Source organism: Pseudophryne corroboree, chromosome 3 (genome assembly GCF_028390025.1).
Source record: "Pseudophryne corroboree isolate aPseCor3 chromosome 3, aPseCor3.hap2, whole genome shotgun sequence".
Lineage (NCBI taxonomy): Eukaryota > Metazoa > Chordata > Amphibia > Anura > Myobatrachidae > Pseudophryne > Pseudophryne corroboree.
The window spans coordinates 23,434,309-23,454,413 of NC_086446.1; positions in this window are offsets into that span (position 1 = coordinate 23,434,309).

Consider the following 20,105-nt stretch of genomic DNA (forward strand, 5'->3'; position numbering starts at 1 on the left):
AGTCAAAGAGATGGACGAGGACAGTCTCTCGGTGGGTAGGGACCACCGTTTAACATAAGCTTCAGTTATGAAATTCCCAGCTGCTCCGGAATCAAGGAGGGCAATGACGTTCCTGTAACGTTGAGCAATTTGGAGCGACACTGGGAGGTTACAGTCATGAGGAGATGGAGAGGAGATCATTACTCCTAGCCGGCCCTCTCCTTGGCGAGCTAGGATCTGGAGTTTCCCGGACGTTTGGGACAGGCATTGATAGTGTGCGACGGAGCTGCACAGTAGAGACAGAGAGACTCAGAGAGACGTCTTCGGCGCTCAGCGGGAGATAGACGGGAACGACTAATTTGCATAGGCTCATCCTTGGATGGAGATGGTTGACGAGGAGGAGGAGCAGAAGATTTAGGAGTAGATGATCTTCCTCGCTCGGTTGCTCTCTCTCTGAAACGTAGATCAACCTTCGTGCAAAGAGAAATTAGCTCATCCAACTTAGAGGGCAAGTCTCTGGTAGCTAACTCATCCTTGATGCGTTCTGATAAGCCATGCCAGAATGCAGCATACAGGGCCTCGTCATTCCATGCCAGTTCGGATGCCAGGATTTTAAACTGTATAAGATACTGTCCCACAGTACGTGTTCCCTGGCGTAAACGAAGAATCTCAGATGAAGCAGATGTTATCCGGCCTGGCTCGTCGAAGATGCGCCTGAATGTAGCTACAAAGTCAGTATAGGAGGATAGCAGGGGATCAGACTTCTCCCATAAAGGTGATGCCCAGTCAAGGGCTGAGCCACTGAGAAGGGAGATGACATAGGCAATTTTGGTACGGTCACTGAAGAAATTGCCAGGTAGAAGCTCAAAGTGGATTTCACATTGATTGAGAAATCCCCTGCAGAACCTTGGAGATCCATCAAATTTTGCTGGCGTTGGAAGATGAAGATGTGGACTGGAAATGGGTAAGGTGGGTGGGGTTACAGCTGGTGTCACTGTAGTGGACGCACCGGACGTGCCAGGTCCACGGAGGGTCGTTTGAATCCCATCCAGCCGTGTAGAGAGATCCTGGAGACAGCGGATGATGTGGCCCTGTGCAGCCTCCTGATGTTCAAGTCGGGCTGCCAGTTCTTGCATCGGCCTGGCCGCTTGATCCTGGTCTCCGGCTGGATTCATTAGGTCAGTGCTTACTGTCACAACTGAGGGCCTGAGCTGACGGGAGGCAGCCTCAGTTGTAGGGGCTGAGATGTAACGGAACCTGGGAGGTTGTATCAGACCCCCAGACATGTAAGTAACATGTAGAATAACTGCCAGAAGGCGTGACCACGACAACCAGGATAAAAGTCAATGATGTTTATTATGACAAACTCCGTAACACAGCAGCAGTAAAAGGAAACATAAAAGTCAACAGAGGATAAATACAATTCCTGGGTACTACAGGGTGGCAAGGGCCACAGGCACTGGTAGTGTGAGACAGTTCTTATAATCTTCTAGTTGGAAAGTCCTTACCAGGCCTGACTGTAGCAATGGAGAGAACCCAGGATCGTACCAGCCGATGTTCCAGGAAAGGCTGGGCTGCTGAAGATAAAACGGCTGCTGTGGATACTGGCTGGAACCAGACTGTTGTTGATATGGAGTGGATACTGGCTGGGACCAGTTAAATAATAAACGAACTTGAGAGCGATGAAATAATAATGAAGTTTGGAGTTTGAGAGCGGTGAAATAATAATACCGGTGGAGAGTGGTAAACTGCAGAAAAGGACACCGGCCCTTTAAGAGAAGCTGTACACTGCTGGAAGCTGGGCTGGAAGCAGGTGATTGTTTGAGAGCGGTGAAATAATAATACCGGTGGAGAGTGGTAAACTGCAGAAAAGGACACCGGCCCTTTAAGAGAAGCTGTACACTGCTGTAAGCTGGGCTGGAAGCAGGTGATTGTTGTAGCTGGAAACAGGTGAGTCCAGAATGGATCGGAGAGTCAGGCTACACCGCAGATGGAATGCTGGTGCGGGTCTCTATAGCAGAAGTCTGGAGACAGGAGCTGGAACCTGGAAGACAACCACAGTAGAGAGACAAACTGGAACTAGGTTAGACAACCAAAGCACTGACCCCTTCCTTGCTCAGGCACAGCTTACTTATACCTGCAGCAAGGAAGGGGATGGCTAGGCAATTATGCAAATCAACAATACAGACAGCAGATTGGTGGAAATGATCAGATGACAAAATCCAAGATGGCTGCGCCCATGCAGACACTTGGAGGGAAGTTTGGTTTGTAATCCATGTGAGAATTGAAACAGTAATGGCGACGCCGGCCACAGGAGACAGGAGACGCCAGACTGACAAGCGCACATTTAACCACGCGGGCACAGCGGAGGCCGCGGCTGATGAAATCACCACTCTGACATTCTGCAAGTGGAAACTCAGGAACAGCGGGATCCGGTCCTGGAACGCTGAGCCAGCCTTAGGAGGCATCTGAAGGGTAAGTAATGGCGTCCAGATACCCGGATCGTGACAGTAACGCCTTAAAGATGACAATGTAACAATGTGCCAATATTATTATTATTGTTATAGTATTGACTTCTATATTATCAATGGAAAAATCTGTAAAACCCAATAAATCGTTTATTGAAAAAAAAAGAATAGAAAACTAAGAACTCACATGTACATAAGTATTCACAGCCTTTGCCGTGAAGCCCAGAATTGAGCTCAGGTGCATCCTGTTTCCACTAATCATCCTTGAGATATTCCTACAGCTTAATTGGAGTCCACCTGTGGTAAATTCAGTTGATTGGACATGATTTGGAAAGGCACACACCTGTCTATATAGGGTCCCAAACTTGACAGTGCAAGTCTGAGCACAAACCAAGCATGAAGTCAAAGGAATTGTCTGTAGACCTCAAAGACAGGATTGTCTCGAGGCACAAATCTGGAGAAGGGTACAGAAAAATATCTGCTGCTTTGAAGGTTCCAATGAGCATCCATAAATGGAAGAAGTTCGGAACCACGAGGACTATCAGGGGAGAAGGGCCCTAGTCAGGGAGGATACCAAGAACCCCATGGTTACTCTGTCAGAGCTACAGCATTCCTTTGTGGAGAGAGGGAAACCTTCCAGAAGGACAAACATCTCTGCAGCAATCTGCCAATCAGGCCTGTATGGTAGAATGGCCAGATGGAAGCAACTCCTTAGTAAAAAGCACATGGCAGCCCACCTAAAATGCACCTGAAGGACTCTCAGAACATGAGACACAAATTTAACTGGTCTAATGAGACAAACATTGAACTCTTGCGTGAATGCCAGGCGTCATGTTTGGAGGAAACAAGGCAACGCTCATCACCAGGCCAATGCCATCCCTACAGTGAAGCATGGTGGTGGCAGCATCATCTGCAAGTCCCTACTCTATGAAATTTGCTTCATATCTGTTCTTGGTGGAACTAGGATCTTAGAAATCAAGGTATTAATATCTGTACATGAAAGAGTCATCACACCAAAAACCCAATACAACACAGTTTTATTAAACAAGGTTCAGTATATACTGAGGTTTGAAAATGGTTTTAGCATTGTGACATGATCCGATCCCAGAATATAACATTTCTCATATTGTATGTGTGGTAAAATGTTATTTTCTGTGAACTGCATGCCATTCCCCTCTGCTAGGTTGTAAATTCTATGTACATATCCCCAGGGGGCCTAGGAGGTTATCGCTCTCAGTGAATTTGACCAGGCCACTAGGTCCTGAAGCCATAAATGTATTTATGTTCGGTTATGTTATGTATTTATTGCTCATCCTGTGCCAGTCATAAATGTTTGAGGGGTGGAAGACTGCATCATTCAGTCTCCATCTTCAAACAAACTGTAGGACAGCATTGAGCTGGGTAAAAACCCCAAGGGCGGGGGGAAGTGAGGGCAACTGAGGGTATAAATATCCCTTTCACTGTAATATGTGTGTTCATTCTCATGGGGCGTAGCTGCGGCTAGAAGTGAACTGATAAACTCACCTTTGACATTCCCATAGCCAGATCCTAAATTTGTCTGTAAGTTTAGGCTTCTGAAATATTTTTTTATTTTTGTTTGAGATTGTACCATACTCCTAAGAGTATTCTTAAAATATTCTTAATAATCTTTGTAACACTTTTTGTAACTAAAGTTCAAATTACAATTCAAGTTCCTGATCTGTGCTTCTTAAAACCCAAGACCTCATGTGGCCCATGCCTACCTATTTTTTCTAAGTACTGCAGTGTGTGTGACAGGTAGAAGCGAAGGCTACCTTGCGTTTAGACGCTAGATCCCTCTTGCTGGTGGCAGCGGATGTGTTTGTATAACCCTGTGAGTCCAAAGTGACCCCATCGTCACAAGCAGCGCTTTTCAGATTGACATATCTGGAAAAGCGACTGGCAAGTCCGTGACACATTCAATCAATGAGTACATACAAGGGAGCCCCATCGTCTCAGATGCAGCCTGTACAATTTTGGAGTGAGCTGGACTGGACACCATGAAATCAATCAGTTCCTGTCATAGTTACAGAATTCTGTTGATCCGTATCTGGACACTTGGGTATAACTGACATAAAGATGAAACGAGATTTCAGATCGTTCTAGCTCATAGAGTGAACACAGGTATGGACTATAGCTGACAAGCTCAGATGCCTGTGGCAAGCACAACCACACAGTGTCACTCTGGACTGGAATCAGTACAAAGATGCAGAACTGAAACCCCATCCATGAGAGCCTGAAACTGGTCATACAGAAATCAACCCCGCCCCCTGATACTGAAGCTAAAGGCTGGGACCCACTACTGGGAACTGAGATGAACACAACAGGAGAAACTTAGAAGTGCATAGTACTGAACCTGGAGCACAGAAACTCAGAACTCTTTTAAGGAATCAGAGTCTAACATCTACAATTCAACTGGAACTGCTCTGATCCAAACCTGGAACTGGAATCAGACCCAGGAATAGGCCAGTGCAGAAAATCAGAAACCAAACTCCAAAACCAACCTATAGAAATAAGCAATAGTGATGGGACAAAAGTCCAGTGTTGTTCCGACAGTCCTCTCTGAGACAGAACCCTGCATCACATCCCATTTCCCATTGCAGCCCCAGCTCCTCCAGTGTTGTTCCTACAGCCCCATCAGACAGAGACAGAGAAGTCATAGAAACAGAATTTGACGGCAGATAAGAACCACTTGGCCCATCTAGTCTGCCCCTTTTTTTTATCCTTTAGGCAATGTCAACCCTTTTTGAACCTTAATTCTTTATAAGGATATTCATATGCCTATCCAAAGCATGTATAAATTACTCTACAGTCTTAGCCTCTACCACCTCTGATGGGAGATTATTCCACTTATCCACTACCCTTTCTGTGAAGTAATTTTTCTTTAAATTTCCCCTGAACCTCCCCCCCTCCAGTCTCAGTGTATGTCCTCGAGTTCTAATATTTCTCTTCCTTTGGAGAATGTTTCCCTCCTGTACTTTGTTAAGACCCTTGATATATTTGAAAGTTTCTATCATGTCTCCTCTTTTCCTTCTCTCCTCCATACTATACATGTAAAGATCTTTTAGTCTTTCCGGGTAAGTTTTGTGATGTAGGTCATGCACCATTTTAGTTGCCCTTCTTTGTACACTCTCTAATGTATTTATATCCTGCTGGAGATATGGTCTCCAGAACTGGACACAGTATTCCAGATGGGGCCGCACCAATGACCTATACAGTGGCATTATCACTTATTTTTTCCTACTATGATTCCTCTCCCTATGCAACCAAGCATCTGACTTGCCTTTCTCATTGCTTTGTTGCATTGCTTTCCTGCCTTCAGGTCACTTGAAATAGTGACTCCTAAATCCCTTTCCTCCTCAGTAGTTTCCATTATAGTACCCTTGATACTCTATTTAGCCTTTGGGTTTTTGAGACCAAAGTGCATGATTTTGCATTTTTTAGCATTAAACTGTAGTTGCCATGTTCTTGACCATTTCTCAAGCCTACCTAGGTCATCAATAATTTGTTTTACCCCTCCCGGTGTGTCTACCCTGTTGCATATCTTCGTATCATCTGCAAAAAGGCATACCTTCCCTTCAATACCATCTGCAATGTCACCAACAAAAATATTAAAGAGAACTGGACCAAGTACAGATCCCTGGGGTACTCCATTGGTAACATTTCCCTCCATAGATTGCACTCCATTAACTACAACTGTCTGTTTCCTATCCTGCAACCAGGTTCTTATCCATTTAACTGTTTTATAATCCACCCCCATGCTTTCAAGTTTATTTAGCAGTCTGCGATGTGGGACAGTGTCAAATGCCTTACTAAAGTCTAGATATGCTACATCTACAGCTCCCCCTTGATCTATTATTTTCGTCACAGAGTCAATAAGATTTGTTGGGCATGATCTCCCACCAGTAAATCCATGCTGTTTTGGATCCTGTAAGTGGTTTGCTTTAAGATATTCCACAACTCTTTCTTTTAATAGTTTTTCCATTACTTTCTCTACTACTGATGTAAGGCTTACTGGTCTGTAGTTACTTGCTTCTTCCTTGCTTCCACTTTTGTGCAGTGGAACTACATTTGCTCTTTTCCAGTCCTCTGGAATAGCACCTGTATTTAGTGACTGGTTAAATAATTCTGTTAAAGGTGTAACCAGCACATCTTTTAGCTCTTTGAGTATCCTTGGTTGTATCCCATCTGGTCCCATTGATTTATCCACTTTTAGTTGTGAAAGTTCTGTTAGGACCTTCTCCTCTGTAAATGTACTTTTATCTACCTTATTTTTATGAATGTCCTTGCAACTTAACTGTGGCCCCATCCCTTCTTCTGCAGTAAATACTGAGCAAAAATAATTATTTAGGTGATCTGCTATTGCCTTGTCACCCTCCACCAAATGCTCACTCTCTGTCTTAAGTCTTATTATTCCTCCATTTGATTTTCTCCTTTCACTTATATATTTAAAAAAAGTTTTGCCCCCTTTATCTTCTGACTGGGCCATTTTCTCCTCAGCTTCTGCCTTTGCACGTCTGATCACTTAGCATCCTTCCGTCTGTCAAGATACACCTCTTTGTCATTATTTTTTTGAGTCTGTATTTCCTAAAAGCCATCTTTTTTGCTTTCACACTAGTTGATACTTGTATGTGAACCACACTGGCTTCCTTTTCCTGGTGCTTTTCCTAACCCTAAGTCTGCATCACATCCCCTTGCTGGAAGAGAGCGGTGCCTTCTGCTGCCACAACTCCTCCAGTGTTGTTCCTACAGCACCCTCTAGGAGACAGTGAAATCCGCATCACATCCCCTTGCTGCAAGAGAGCGGTGCCTTAGCTAATCCAGTGTTGTTCCTACAGCCCCTTCAATGAGACAGAAAAGCCTGCATCACATCCTGTTGCTGGAAGAGTGATGCCTTCTGCAGCCACAGCTCCTCCAGAATGTTTTGATAATGTCAATTTATTACCATTAAACATAAGCTATGCACTATTACGGACTGAGTGCGCTATTTGCGCACTGAGTACCGTAAAGGTATGCACTTAGCGTTACAGGCACACAGAGTACTATGCAGTAAACTTTGTTAATACCTCACTGTAATAATATGCTTATACTTTAAACCTCTATAGTCAAGTAGTGTGACGATGTAACACTGATAAACCTTAACAATGCTTATACACCTTAAACAGGTAAAACTGGTTTAAAAGCCCTGGCAGGAAAGTGACAACACAGCACTGATTTGTATTGGAAACCACAGGGGTTCTAAGGCCTCCGTGGACTTGAGTATATTTAAAAGGTAAAACAATACAACTTATACACTACAATCTAACATAGAAATCTAACAGAATAACAGATAAATAATATGAACAATGGCTAACAGTGGCGAACAATGGCTACAGAGAACATACCATACGTGGGAATACTCGCATGCGCAACCCGGATCCAGGCCTCCGATATCAGGTAGATAACGTTGATGAGAGAGAGTACTGGCCGGTCAGGAAACAGTGGCCTTTTTATACACAACATTCATTCACAACACAATGGTCACTGTAACCTCATTGTTCATTGGACAAAGGGATGTGTCTCTACATTACAAGAAAGGTCATAGGTGGGTTTGAACAGGTGGGCAGTGATTTTCCCCAACTGCTCTTGTGGGTGGTATCCTCAGGATTCCCGCCGCATGTGTAATTATCAGCAAATACATTTAATGTTCAAAACATACTACTGTACATAACTATACGCAAGAGCGAGCGATCCCTTCCTAACTAACACCAAAATGTTACCCTCAAAATACCCAACAGCTGGATACTAAACCCCACCGTCCAACCTTTATCTGACCCTTCCTATCATATAAAGAGGATTCTCTCTGTTCAGGAACAGCTTAAACTAAACATACTCGCTGTCATTGTCTAGGGGAACATTAACTACAAAATGCACTGTATGAGTTTAATATGTTACGATCGAGTCGCACGCTACACGCTCACAAACTCCACCGTATTTACACATCCCATGCGCACGAGACGCTGGAGCGTCCCTTACGCAACCTGCGTGTATGTGCCCGCACGGGGGACTAGGTGTACGAGCAGCGTGCGCATGCACGTGGGGTTAATACAAGGCATACGCTTCATGATATTTTTCCAACTTTGACAGTCCACCCTTTGGCAGTCAACAATAACTGCCGCTATCTAAATAATCAAGCAGAAAAATATACACTTCAATGAAATACCTATAAATGATTGGGTAGAGGGAGGAGAGGAGAAGGTGGGAGATGTATGACCTAGTGGAATAGTAAAAGCATGTATGTATGAAATCCATGTCTGAGGGGCATGTATCATCGTGCCGTACATGTTTTAAATAAGCTTCGAGGTATTGCGAAGTATACATTGAATCCTTTTTATCCCGTATTAAGGGTCTGTGGATGGGCTGTCAAACTCTACCAAGCTCTTTTCGGTTTTTGGTTACAACAAATGGGGGAGCACATTTAGTTGATGATACATGAGGGTGGAAACATATGTGGATGCTAATATGTGAAAGTCACCTGTCGACTATGTGTGATACTACCTGGAGGTTGTAGAGATGAAGATAAGAAACGTGTTATAAATACATTTCTGTGGTTATGAGTGTGATTGTCCTTGAGCTTCTGTTGAAATCTTGTCCGGATTACTGTATCTTTGCTGTAAGTGGTAAGCAAAGTTTTTCAAGTGACCATAGAGAGTTAAAGTCACTAAAGTATCTTGCAAAGTCCATGAAAAAGTTCATCAATGGTCTGTAGAAAAGGTTCATCAAAGGTCTGTAGAGATGTGCATCAAAATCTTCTTCCAGGTGGATGTCTTGTTACCTTGGAGAAAAACAAAGGAGAAACGGGTGAAAGAAACGGGTCGTGGAATCACGTCTTATCACAACATTGTCTCAATTGATGGGTCATAAATTAAACCAGTTGTTGTTACAATGCCCTCGCTCCTCAGACTCATCACTGCGCTTGCAATGCATTAAAGTCCGAACAAATCTGAATATCAATCCAATCATTATGACAACTCCCAGGATACACAAGATAAATTTTCCTACATCCATGATAACGCTTTGAGCCCATTCTCCTAAACCTGAGAACCAATTACGTGGGTTCAACCATGAAACCCAGCCGGTCAGTTCACTACCCACAGCAGCGAGTGTAAGTTTGTGCCTCCTTCGGAACTCCCACTTCAATTGCAAGATATCATCCATCTTTTGATCTATGACCTCGGTCGGGTCCTCAGTGCTGTTAGTAATATATGTACAGCACTTCACACCATACTGAGTTGCTAGGGTGACACAATACCCGCCTGTTACTGCTGTGAGGTAATTGTGAACCATCCTATGCTGGACCAGTTCCGTTTTGTAGGCTTGCAACTCCCTCCCAGTATACCTGAACGTGTCATCATACATTTCGGTGATTTTGTCTATCAGGTTCGCTAGCGCATTAATATACCTAAAATTTATAACTCCTCTGGCGGTACGGGTGATATCTATCGCGAGAAGGAATTGAATCCCGGTGGATTCGTGAATCAAATCAGAGGCCGGATGCTCTGTCCTCTCTATAAGGTGTCTTTTAACGATGTGTTCGTAATGAGTGTGAGTGTAAGGAGCTTGAGCATTGCGGTGAATGTCTTTCATTTTATTATGGGTAATGGTCATTACTTCAGGCAATACTTTTCCAATGTAACACAATCCCTCTGAGTTTGGGGCAAGGAACTTATACGCCTTTCTCCCGCATATGAAGTATGCGTCATCGGGGAGAACATATGGGACAGAATATGACATAACCATATTACAAACCTTCCATGTGAAAAATCCTATCCCTAGCTCTCTCATCTGCTCAGTACACGTATCAGGTTGTATGATATGCGCACAGTATCCTGGTGATACTTCTCCAACTAGCATGGTCCTACTTCCTAGAGTGTACCTATACCGGAAATATTTCCCACCGTCGGCTATTTGGCGTATAAGTTCTGAGTCTACTGGCATTCTGTCGGCTCTGTGTGAAAATGCCATGGTTTGATTATTCCATGACACTTCCCAATTTCCCGGCTTTCGGGGATTGGAAATGTTAAAACATACTAAGGACCTATCCACGTGATATTGGTGGAGCTTCAAACTAGGAGGACTAGAAATATTAAATCTCTTGTCCACCGGCCTCCCACCCCTTAATTCAAGTACCTCACCTATCGTTAAAGGGTATGGTACTAGTCCTGACTTGCTATGACCTTGAGGTACTTGTGAGCACACCCAGCAGTCTGTCTGATTTAACACTTTACCCACTGAGTGATAGTCACTCAATGGATGCCGGTCCATGTTGGTATTAAAGCTGGACTGACATCTCTTGATGCACCTGTCCTCAACTATATTTTCACAAGTCCTACAGATGCAGTTCTCTTCAGCTAACAATCATTCACAATGTCTTCTAGTGTCATGGCTACCAGATCGTTTTCTGATACTTGCCTTTTGCCCGGTGATTGTGTTGCTCTTGGAATCCTATGAGTCCATCCTTGTCATCATAACCCATTCCAGATCCTTTCTCGACTTCTCTGGTACTCTCACCGAAATAGACTGCTCTGGTCATCAACAGGGTCAACAGGAAAACCCGGAACACAGTCTCTTGGGGTAAGTCCATCTTACAGGAAGAGAAAGAAAGAGTGGTAATGGGAGGTAAAGAAAATAATAGAAGGGAAAGAAAATTGATACGATAACCGCCTCTAATCTTCTTGTTCTTCTTGCTCAGATGCCATCTCAACAGTGCTGCCTCTCAGTCTTCTCAAAACGGACACTCCAGAGACACGCTGTTCTCTTCGAGTCAGCGACTTTTCTGTAGGGAGCAAAAAATCTTGCATTACCATTTGTTTAACTGTTGTGTGGCATACCATCAGTAGAACAGGAGAAAACAAAAAGAGAGAGAATAATAGAAAAAGAGAAAAATTGTCAGATTTCCGTTCACCATCAGGCTGTCACACCAACATGTCCATCGGCCCTCATGCACAATCTCCTTTCACCAGTATTTTCCCTTTCCACCCTTTGTGCATGGCCAAGCACAGAGATGCCAGTAAGAAATACTGGGTTTTGGGCAAACTTCTGGAAGAAAACCGAGTAGACATGTGACGTTTGAGCTGTAATTCTGCTGGTGAACGTCAGAGATGAGAAACAGAAACTTTTAAAAATGAATCACAGAGTTTACCTGGCCGCCCCTGTATCCACAAGAAATGACTTACCAACTACATCAACTGTGACCTCAGGTTTACCATCAAGGCTGACAATCAACTTCACTGGCTGCAGACTACAGATGCGGCCCAAAATTTTTTCTAGATGATCCCTGATTCCAATTACATGTGTCATAACTTTGCTTGTGTTCTTGTCTAGGGGGTCGATATACCTTATGTGGGTTTCTAAAATTGCAGTTCCGTGAGTAATGTCCTTCAGTTGTAACATTTTACCGCATACGACTTACCAACAGGGGTCTGGGGTTTAGGCTGATGTGACTTCGTTGTTAGGACTTTTATACTTATTGTCATCGGCTTACCCCCTTGTGACTCCCTGTGTTTACTGATGTTCCGATCGTGCTTAACAGCGGACTTTCTTAATGCAGCCACCGAGATACCTTTCCAGTTAGGTTGAGTGGTTTGTACTCTGGTTCTCAGCGTTTCTTTTAAACCTTCCATTAATATAGACATCACTACCTCTCTATAATGTACACTTTCCTCAATGTCCACGATCCCAGTGTATCTAACCATTACCTGCAGTGCTCGATGGAAATAGTCATAAGCAGTTTCACCTTCCTTTTGTCTAATGGAGAAAATTTTGTTCCACCTGACAACAGTTGGGAAATATACTCCTAATTGCAGATTGATCTGTTTAACATTCTCCTGATTGTATTCCTCAGTGAGAGGTACTTCTGCGTCTAACTTACAATCAGTGATGAATTTTGCAGGGTCAATATTGGACTGTCCGCCAATCTTTGTTATTGGGTTCGGCAGAGTTTCCTAGTTCTTTAATAAACCTTTGACATGCGGTTAGATCCTTTCTGGTATAAGGAAATTCAGACATAATTGTTCTCAATTCTGCCTGAGACCAGGGACAATGCATTGCAATGTTCCTGACGGGAGTGACTCCCTGAGCGTCAGTCCTCCCATTGGGGACTGCGATCACCCTGACAGGATTTAGTTAAATTACACCATCTTGTGTTGATTCTACAATGTCAGGTGCATAATGTGAGGTGCATAATGTACAATACCGCACTTTCCTGTGGACACGACCTCACCTGACCCCATGTTAGGGGGTTTTACTACTGCCCTTACCGATTGGTCTGTGCCCACCTGGGTGTCTTGTATGGTGGCTGCTGGAGAAAGTGCCGACATCGTGCTGGGCTCACTTTCTTGCCTGTAATCCTGAGGGAAGTTTAACATGGGGTGCAACTTGCACGGGTTAGAATTTGTACATTTGTCCGTTTCATTCCTATCGTAATTAATACATTTATTACGTTTACTCTTATTGTCATTAATACATTTATTAAGTGCACTCTTATCATATACCAGTATGCCATTCTCTGTAGCCATTGTTTCTCCCGTTATGTACGGTGGTTGTGTATTTGCCATCAGCTTCATGTTAGGGTTAGAACCAGCTGTGTAAGCTAGTTCCCTCTGCATATCACCCTCCTGTTGCCATATATTTAAACAGTTTGTGTGTCTAATCCTTTGTTTTTGGGACTTTATCAGACAGATCCTAAGCCTTAGATTATGTAATACCTCAAAACTACCTATCCCAGGAAAGGGTGCTTTATCCCCCACAGTCATTCGTGTCCATTCATCACAAAAGGTCTCAGTGTGGGGACCAAACTTCCCCCACATTACTAACCGAGCAGACCCCCGGGGTCTGAAAATCTCTGCAGCCTGAACTCTGACTGCTAAATGTCCCTGTGTTGTGCACTTGGCTTCCATTGTGGACCTTTTAAACACAGAAAAACTTCCTAAAATGCACCAAACACAGTAGTCTACGGTGGAAATCCTTCAAGCTCTTCCACTGAACTTCTTCTGCTCCGAGTATCCCCGGTCCGCCTTCTAGCAGACACGTGTAACCGTTGCAGGCCATACCTCTAGAGATTTTCCTGAGAGACAAATTCACTAAACTTTTACTTTACACAAATCACGCTTGCATGTGCTCCCTACAACACGTATGAGGGCAAGATTTACGCATGGATATACGACCTCATATCACGTTGCATTATTGGATACACATACAACCGTGCAGTCCAATCGTACCACTTATAGATACTTGTTATCTATAAATGGTAGATTCATTGGAGTCTTCCTACTGTGCTCCAAAACAGCCGGAGCGTAATACCACGAAACCTTTATCACACTCCATCGCACATTTTCACCTAGACCGTGCTCATCACGTATTCACCTAGACCGTGATTCACCAAGTTTCACCAAGACTTCACCAAGACTTCACCAAGATTTCACCAAGACCACCAAGAGGAGTTCAATACACTCATACCGTTTTTAGCCCACACTATCATTCTATAGTTTTCTGATCAGAAAAATCATTTCCCGTTAACTGATAGCTTTCCCCAGAGGTAATACAGTAAAGTAAGGTATTTAAACTAAATATTGGACACTGATCAATTTGTGCTATTATCGCGTGACTACCGTCTCGTCTAAACTGAAACAATGCTATTGTGTGATTTGTATTTAATGGGCGTATCTGTACGCACGCTGCGTAATATACGCCATGTGTGTAGGCCTTTGCGTTGCGCACGCGGTCTCTGACGCTGTCCGACGTACGTGTACAAAGGCCGGATATGCCCGCAGTAATACAAATAACACGCTTCTATAAATGTAAACGATATTCAACTATAATCGCTTACTCACCCCACACAGTGTCTCCTGTATAAACCTTTATAACTAGGCCAGGCTGCGTGTGTGTTTTACATGTACTCTCTTAAATATTACTTTATATTTTTTTAACTAAATAGCAACAAATTTCCTCAGCACGGGTCAAAATGTATCTAATAATCAATGCTAATGGCAACAAGCGAATAGATATGCAGAGTACCTAAATAAGATACAGGTCTTTATGAATCTAGTAATCAATGCTTCCAATAGTATGATTCATATTGTATAGCCATCTTGCAGAACATACATTGATGTAGACACACACATAATCATAATATTATCTCTATGTACCCATTAAGTGTTTCTAATTTGCATATGAATGCTGTGCTTTTGACTGTCTGTGAAGGTGATTTTTCACTGCTAGGAAAAAGCAGTTGCACAGGTTAATTTGCATTTCAATGGCTATCCTACAACAAGCAGAGTTTAACTGAATCCTAGAGGTAAGGAGAGAAAAAAAAAACGTTTCTCTCCGTGTGTCGTTCCTAAATCAAATATTCATTTTATTATTAACTTTCATTAAGCCCCATCTGAAACTCTTTGTAATTGATTATGACATGGGTTAAATAAATGCATTGGTAACTCATAAATGGTGATTTCTTTTTGATCAAGGACGGCTGATTAATTCCTGAGCAGACTGAAAAATCATCCATTTAGAAAAAATGACCTTCCCAAAATGGCCGCTGCTCCTCCCCCTTCCACATCCCTGAGGGTTACACAAAATGGAGGACAGACCATGCTGCTTCCTTTGTCACAAAAAAAATCACCATGCAAGCCCCTGAAGTTATTTTTAGGCCTGAGTTAAAAAAACAACACTATATCAAGGCTTTTGCAGCAACTTTTAAATATACTTTTAAACCTACTTAAACAGATAAGCAATCCAATCTGAATCAAACACAATATGACTCATTTGAACCTTGTTTTGCAACAATATAATCAGATATGCAGAGTACAGGTGTATTCTTGTGTTACGTGTGTTGCGTGCGCAATTGGCGCCAAACAGAAATTTTAACAGATTTAAAACAATAGCTTTACATTCTTACCTTTCGGGTCCGGATCCCACCAGCATCCCTACAAACCATGCGGAGCAGACGCTTATCTAATCAGCATCAATGTATCCCTGACCACAAAATGTCTAACAAGGGGATACTACCTTCCCGCCCTTTGCTGATAGATAAAAGTCTGCCTTGTCCTGGTAGGCTGCGGGTATGAGGAGAACTGGACGAGTCTCCCAATTGATAATGTCAATTTATTACCATTAAACATAAGCTATGCACTATTACGGACTGAGTAATCTATTTGCGCACTGAGTACCGTAAAGGTACGCACTTAGCGTAACAGGCGCTACGCCGAGAGCGCAACGCACGAGCGGCACGTGCGCACCACAGAGTACTATGCAGTAAACCTTGTTAATACACCACTGTAATAATATGCTTATACTTTAAACCTCCATAGTCAAGTAGTGTGACGATGAAACACTGATAAACCTTAACAATGCTTATACACCTTAAACAGGTAAAACTGGTTTAAAAGCCCTGGCAGGAAAGTGACAACACAGCACTGATTTGTATTGGAAACCACAGGGGTTCTAAGGCCTCCGTGGACTTGAGTATATTTAAAAGGTAAAACAATACAACTTATACACTACAATCTAACATAGAAATCTAACAGAATAACAGAGAAATAACATGAACAATGGCTAACAGTGGCGAACAATGGCTACAGAGAACATACCATACGTGAGAATACTCGCATGCGCAACCCGGATCCAGACCTCCGATATCAGGTAGATAACGTTGATGAGAGAGAGTACTGGCCGATCAGGAAACAGTGGCCTTTTTATACACAACATTCATTCACAACACAATGGTCACTGTAACCTCATTGTTCATTGGACAAAGGGATGTGTCTCTACATTACAAGTAAGGTCATAAGTGGGTTTGAACAGGTGGGCAGTGTCTTTCCCCAACTGCTCTTGTGGGTGGTATCCTCAGGATTCCCGCCGCATGTGTAATTATCAGCAAATACATTTAATATTCAAAACATACTACTGTACATAACTATACGCAAGAGCGAGCGATCCCTTCATAACACCAAAATGTTACCCTCAAAATACCCAACAGCTGGATACTAAACCCCACCGTCCAACCTTTATCTGACCCTTCCTATCATGTAAAGAGGAATCTCTCTGTTCAGGAACAGCTTAAACTAAACATACTCGCTGTCATTGTCTAGGGGAACATTACCTACAAAATGCACTATATGAGTTTAATATGTTACAATCGAGTCGCACGCTACACGCTCACAAACTCCACCGTATTTACACATCCCATGCGCACGAGACGCTGGAGCGTCCCTTACGCAACCTGCGTGTATGTGCCCGCACGGGGGACTAGGTGTACGAGCAGCGTGCGCATGCACGTGGGGTTAATACAAGGCATATGCATCATGATATTTTTCCGACTTTGACAGTTTCTACTACAGCCCCTTCTATGAGATAGAGAAGCCTGTATCACATACCATTTGTGGTGTTGCCATGGGTTATGGCAATTCCTCCGTCTCTCCATATCTAAGATTTTGAATGTGACTTGTTATGTACTGGAATGACTGCTATGCTGTGTCCTGACTGTGACCTGTGGGGGAGATAGTTTATGCTTCTTTGGAGTTAGGGAATAGATAATCTCATACCAGTCATAAAATATTGTGTGTTAACGGTGTCATGCCTCACTCCCCAAAATACCAGAACTTTCATCCAGGTCTCCTACGCAAGAGGGGCTCAGAGTAGTGGTCCCAGAGGACACCTAATTTACCTCTAAGCAAGCCTTGTGGAAACAAAGGAATTCCTTGTAGTCTTAAGGGTGGGGGCTACTTATAGGGGAGGCTTGTGGGACTATATGGCCCAGCAGCACACACTGCTGGGGGTTCACTCTTCAAGTGAGAGCTTTCAGGCTAGGAGTTTTCCATCTGTCTGCTCTCTGGTAGCCTCCCTCCAGTTGCAAGACCTGACCTCAGCATAAGATTATTAGGTGTTTCTAACTTTTTCCTTTTTTTTACTTGAAGTTGACTGCATATTTCATAATTGTGTGTCTTGCTTATTTACACCTATTTTTTGGTGTACTTTAACTCTTGAGATATTTTTCAATCCTAAAAACCTATCAGCGTACTTCTGTGTTCTTACGAATTCATGTTCTCAGAAAGGCCCATGCTACATGTAGGTAATACTATATGGGAACAAATATGCTGGCGCACCATACCCATTAGAATTATAATAAATGTAATTGTACATAATACTCAAAGTTCTTGGCATACGTTGGCCAATATACAAGCCTGCCCACCAATAGATAAGGTGACCTCATCGGACAGGTCCGTAACATTATGGGGGTTTGCCTCTGGGGTGCAGGGTACCCCGAAACCACCCCAGGGCATCACACAAATAAAGGATAGAGATGAAAAATCATAGTGTTAGTCAAGTGAAAATAGCTGCTGAGTGTCAGAGAGAGGAAAGCAGTAAAGTGTTAGAGAGAGGACAGCAGTAAAGTATCTCAGTGTTAGAGAGGACAGCAGTGAAGTATCTCAGTGTTAGAGAGGACAGCAGTAATGTGTTAGAGAGAGGACAGCAGTGAGCTGTCAGAGTGTTAGAGAGGGGACAGCAGTGAAGGTGTTAGAGAGACGACACCAGTGAGCTGTCAGAGTGTTAGAGAGAGGACAACAGTAAAGTGTTATAAGTTTAAAAGAAGTGTGAAAAATATAAGTTATGGTAAGAACTTACAGTTGATAACGGTATTTCTCCTAAGTCCACAGGATAACAATGGGATATGATGGAGCGACAGCGGATTTGCACCAATCGGTCAAAGCCTTCCGGCCTCTCACCATGCAACAGGCCCGTCCATATATCCCTGCCCCCTGGCTCAGGCAAATCAGTTGTATCCCAAAGCTCAAGGCAGGAGCATCAGGTAGAACCCTCAAGGCACCCCAACGGTCCTGGTTTTAAATGTATCCATGCCTGGCCACAGGTGACTTAATTAGCACCCTAGTCAATTTGATTTAACCATCTGTGCTGAGCCATGGATATACCTAAAACCTGGACTGTTAGGGTGCCTTGAGGACCGCATTTGGGAACCTCTGGGTAAGTGAGTAAAAGGATCCTCAAATCAGGTGCGTCAGGGTGGGATCCCTGTGGAACCTGTGGACTTAGGAGAAATACTGTTATCAACGGTAAGTTCTTATCATAACGTATATTTCTCTAACATCCTAGAGGATGCTGGGACTCCGTAAGGACCATGGGGATAGACGGGCTCCGCAGGAGACATAGGCACTCTAAGAAAGACTTTGACTCTGGGTGTGCACTGGCTCCTCCCTCTATGTCCCTCCTCCAAACCCCAGTTTGATACTGTGCCCAGAGAAGCTGGGTGCATTTCAGGAGCTCTCCTGAGTTTCCTGTAAGAAAGCATTTTGTTAGGTTTTTTATTTTCAGTGAGCCTGCTGGCAACAGACTCCCTGCATCGAGGGACTGAGGAGAGAGAAACAGACCTACTTCTGTGAGTTTCAGTGCTCTGTTTCTTAGGCTACTGGACACCATTAGCTCCAGAGCTCTACGCCGTCCGTCCCAGAGCTGCGCCGCCGTCCTCGTAGAGCCTGAAGATTGAAGCCGGGTGAGTATGTGAGGAAAAGATAATCACAGGCGGCAGAAGACTTCAGATTCTTCACGGAGGTAACGCTGTGCACCATTGCTCCCCTTCACCTCACACACTCCGGTAACTGTAAGGGTGCAGGGGGGGGGGGGCGCCCTGGGCAGCAATTTAAACCTCCTTTATGGCATATCAGTATATATACATGTACAGTGCCCAGCTGTACATGTATATAGAGAGCCCCCGCCATAATTTTAATTATTTCGAGCGGGACTGAAGTCCGCTGCCGAGGGGGCGGGGCTTCTCCCACAGCACTCACCAGTGCCATCTTTTCTCCACAGCACCACTGAGAGGAAGCTCCCCGGACTCTCCCCTGCTTGACACACGGTGAAAGAGGGTTTTTAAGTAGAGGGGGGGCACATATTTGGCACAATACAGATTACAAAGCGCTACTAGGTAAACACACTGTGTTTTTCCTGGGTCATATAGCACTGGGGTGTGTGCTGGCATACTCTCTCTCTGTCTCTCCAAAGTGCCTGGTGGGGAACCCGTCTTCAGAAAAAGGGCTCAATGTGTGTGTGTGCGGTGTGTCGGTACGCGTGTGTCGACATGTCTGAGATTGAAGGTTCATCTAAGGAGGAGGGGGAGTGTATGACTGCTAGGTCTCCATCAGCAGTGCCGACACCTGACTGGATGGATATGTGGAATGTTTTGAGTGCAACTGTTAATTTACTGCACAAAAGATTAGACAAGGCTGAAGCTGGGTTACATTCAGGGAGTCAACCCATGCCTGTACCAATGCTGTCTTATATATGAGAGATGCTCAAAGAGACATTAGTTTACTGGGTTCCAGAATAAACTCTTTGTCTATTTCTGCTAGGCGTGGCTTATGGACCCGGCAGTGGACAGGTGACGCCGACTCAAAGAGGCATATGGAGTTGTTGCCTTACAAAGGTGAGGAATTGTTCGGAGAGGGCCTCTCGGATCTCGTCTCCATGGCTACGGCAGGTAAATCAAATTTTTTGCCATATATTCCCTCAATCTAAGAAAGCGCCTCATTATCAAATGCAGTCCTTTCGTTCCAATAAAAGCAAGAGAGCATGTGGATCGTCCTTTCTTGC